Source organism: Mus pahari, chromosome 23, assembly GCF_900095145.1.
Source record: "Mus pahari chromosome 23, PAHARI_EIJ_v1.1, whole genome shotgun sequence".
Taxonomy (NCBI): Eukaryota; Metazoa; Chordata; class Mammalia; order Rodentia; family Muridae; genus Mus; species Mus pahari.
Window position 1 is genome coordinate 9,137,586 of NC_034612.1, and position 4,163 is coordinate 9,141,748.

The 4,163-nt window shown below is 48.2% G+C and overlaps 1 long non-coding RNA gene across 1 annotated transcript in view; it reads right to left on the minus strand.

The window, feature by feature from the left end:
- Nucleotides 1-1,251, minus strand: part of LOC115063081 — a 19,894-nt gene extending 18,643 nt beyond the window's left edge. The window contains exon 1 of the long non-coding RNA XR_003842966.1: nucleotides 1,112-1,251. This is a non-coding gene — a long non-coding RNA (uncharacterized LOC115063081). The remainder of the gene's footprint in view (nucleotides 1-1,111) is intronic.
- Nucleotides 1,252-4,163: the final 2,912 nt, after the last annotated feature.

Genomic DNA, 4,163 nt, shown 5'->3' on the forward strand with positions numbered 1-4,163 from the left:
AGAGAGAGAGAGAGAGAGAGAGAGAGACAGACACAGACACAGACACAGACACAGACACAGAGAGACAGAGACAGAGAGAGAGACAGAGAGACAGAGAGACCCCACACCAAGCCTTTTCCCCTCCTTCCAATAATTACCTAACTCTGAGAATCCTTCCAAGATTTGCCATGTAATTCTAACAAACCCATAAACTTGTTGAAGTTTTGTTAGCAGATCAGTCATGCCAACAGTACATGAATCCACCGTGGGAGCCCTGTGTTCCAGCCATCTGAATTCACATAAAATTGAGGAGGCTTGAGACCCGTGAGGTCCAAAAGTGAGTCCCCTGTAGGCACTGGCTCTCCCAAACAGGTACCGCATGGAAAGTCCCCTCGGAAAAACGAGCCATTTTGGGGAAAGGAAATAGGGAAAGGTGTCGAGCGAGACTTCGGGGGGTGTCAGGGGGCTGTGTGCGTAGGGAAGAGATGTCAACCCAGTCTCGAGGATTGCCTGAGGGAGCAAGGGATTATTTGAAGGAAATTGTGCCGGAAGGAAAATATACCGTGGAGTAGGCGGATGATGGGAAAAATCAGTTTTCAGTGTGGGCAAGAAAGACCCCAGAGGCAGAGAAGGGTTAAAAAAAAATGAGGTTTGAGTCAGACCCATCAGGGACCATGCCAGGCCTCCAAGTCTCTGGGGTAATGGGGCAGAGGCTTAAGCTCTGGAAATTGCAAGAGGGGCCTGGGAAGACGTCCCAATGCTTGCTGTGTAAGTGTGAGACATCAGAGAGGTCTACCTCCACCTGTGGTTATGAGCGCCTGCAATCCCAGCTCTGGGGTGACAGAGGCAGGGGGATTCCCTGGAGCTTGCTGGTGTCAGCCAGACTGGCCTGCTTAGTGAACTCCAGGTTCAGTGACATTGTCTCAAAACAAAACAAAACAAACAAACAAACAAACAAAAAAACCAACCAAACAAAAACAAAGAAGGAGGGATTGAGAAAGAAGAGGTTTGGACCTTCAGCTTCTATATGCACACGCGCGCGTGGACACACACGCACACGCACACGCACACGCACACATTGCAGCAGAAATTGCCAGATTTCTGGAAGCCCAGTAAAGAAACACTTGCTTACCTCCATAAATCAAGTCAGCCTGTTTGGGAACTCTTCCTCTTTAACTCTGCTCACCTCGATCTCCTTTTTCAGTCCCTTTAAATCCTAAGAAGTCCCCATGGGAACAGGAGAGGAGAGGTGCTGCTGGAGCCAAAGGGACACAGGAACCTGGTGGGGGGAGGGACAGCCTCCAGCAGGACAAACTGCCAAGCTGCCCAGAGTCTGAAAACAAACAGGAGAGTCCTTGTCCAAGGTAAAACAGAGCGAGCTTAGGGGAGATTAAAGAAAGCGAGGGTCCTTATTCCATCCGGAGACCTAGGAACCAAGGTGTGTCGAAGCCCCTGTGAAGAAACTTCAAACTCCACCAATCCCCGGCCCCGGTCTCTCATTGAAAGGCAATGTCAATGAGCACAGATCATTCTGGAAATCGAAGGTTTCTTTTCTTCTCAATGAGTCAGAACACAGTAAAGATTTTATACTGGATCTAGAGAAAAACAAGGGGGTTGCTGGAAGCTAAACGGTGGTTAAAAGGAATAAGAGATCTGAGGTTGGAGCTGCGGAGCTGGGTCTGGGGCGGCAGGACACCATCACAGGCTAGTTCGTCAGTATAAGGCAGCTAAAACACTCAAAGTCAACCTGGATTACATAATGAGCTAAAGGTCACACGGGGCAACTTAGTTCGACTATACTGCAAAACAAAACAAAACAAGACAGACAAGACAGGACAAGACAAAACAAAACAAAACAAAACTGTCTCCAAAGAGGGCTGAGGGTACAGATCAGTGGGGGGGGGGGGTTGCTTTAGCACCCCAAGGACCTGCCTAGCACTCGTGGGGCTCTGGGTTCAATCTCCAGGGCCATAAGCATAAAACAATAGTATTTAGACAATATTTATAATATACTAACATGCATATTTTAAAAAGAAAGACAGCCCACTTACTGTATTAATGTGTCTGTGTGTGTGTGTCTGTGTGTGTGTGTCTCTAGGTGCCTGTGTGTCTCTGTGTGTGTGTCTCTATGTGTCTATGTGTGTGTGTATGTGTCTGTGTGTGTGTGTGCATGTGAGTATAAAACATTTTTGGAAAGATAAGTAACATACCAACATTGTTGGTTGCCTTGGGAGGCCAGGGTCTGGGCAGCTGGGGTCAGGCTGAAGGGGTTTCCATGGTACCCTACTTTCTACCTTACTCCCCCCCCATCTTTCCTGTTGAATAGTGTCTTCTCAATCAGTCTTCAGAAACATAGAACATCGTGATGAGACTGTGTCTCCCAAAGTGTGCTCTTTGACCCGCATCTCTCCAATGCCTGTCACTGGGAGCTCCTAGCGACGCCCATTCCACTCTTGTCCCCAATAATCGAAGTCCTTCTCATCAACACACAGGGATGAAATCAGGTTTCTGCTTTCTGCCCTTGGTTCACTTTACTCTGTGTGCTTCAGGTTCAGTCCGGCAGCTTCCATAGCAAGGTTTTCCTCTTTCTAAAGGATACAGCAAATGAGATAGATAGATAGATATACACATCATATACATCATATATATCATATATCATATACACCATATACACCATATATATCATATCACACATGCTATACATACATGATATATATATATATATATATATATATATATATATATATAATGTGTGTGTGTGTGTGTGTGTGTGTGTGTGTGTGTGTGTGTGTGTGTGTAGAGTTAGCGTTAATGGCAGTGGGGATGAGTGATGGCCTACCAAGCAGGCTGCCCTGGGTTGCACCTAACTTAGGCATTGCTTATATTGGTAATGGCTGGATAGCCTTCAAGGTCAACCTTGGCTATACAGTGGGTTTAAGGACAGCCTGGGTTACACAAGACTTGGTCTTATAGCAACACATGACTGAGGTCTATGAAAACTCTTATCCGCAATACCTGCTTGGCTGAACGGTGTCCTAGCCATCATGAAGTGGAGCTCGTGAGAGGCGTGCAGGAGGCCGCTAGAGCAGAGTGGTCCACGGGGAAGACGGCAGCCAGGGGCTCAAGTCCACAGAGGAAGCTTCCGAGCCTTTGATGTACTTGGGGAATGAGCTTGGCTTGGAGTACTAGAGTCTTGCCTGGGACCTCTTTGCTTACAGAGTGAGGACAATGATTGTGAAGGAGGACAAGAAGAAGGAGAAAGGAAAGGGGAGAAAGATAAGGGGAGAGGAGGGTGGAAGGAAGAGAAGGGAGGACTGGAAGGAGGACAGAAGGAGGAGAAGGGAGAAGAGGTGGGAGGAGGAGGGCAGAAGAGGAGGGAGGACAGGAGGTGAGAAGAGAAGGGAGGATAGGAGGGAGGAGGGAAGAAGAGGAGGGAGGACAGGAGGGAGGATCAGGGTAAAGAGAAGGGAGGACAGGAGGGAGGAGGGGGAATGAGGAGGGAATAGGAGACAGGAGCATGAGGGAGATGAGGAGGAAGGAGGATGGAAGGAAGAGAAGGGAGGACGGAGGAGGAGGAAGGGGGACGAAGAGGAAGGAGGAAGCATTTGTGTGAGAGTTAACTGAGAATGTGTGTATAATGTTCACTGGCTAAGGCCCACAGTCTTGAAATCAGCAGGGCAGTAATTAATACAAATAACCAGACCAGCAAGATGGCCGATGGGTAGCAGTACTTACAGAAAAAGACCCGGTACCTGAGCTTGGTCCCTATAACCACCACAGAAAGAGATGACTCCTAAAGGATGTCCTCTGACCTCCACATCTGCACATGGCACAGACGTATCTGAAATCACCCATGCACAGCAACATTCATGTCACACACACACACACACACACACACACACACACACGATCACGTGCCAATGCACGTGCATACACACCAAAAGGAGAGCAGAGTAACAGCCTTAGTTAGGAGTCTTAGCTCCCAAGAGAATCAAGAGGAGAGTCTGCAGGCAGAGTCACACAGCACAGACCCCACTTGTTTTGGTGTAAAAAGTGAAGCTCTGAATCCCAGAGGGAGGAAGGTGATTCAGACTTCACATACCAGGTCACACAGAGCCTGGGAGGATATGGTAATATGTCCCTGCCTTCCTGTCCCTCTGTCTTCACACCTGGGTATCCTTGTG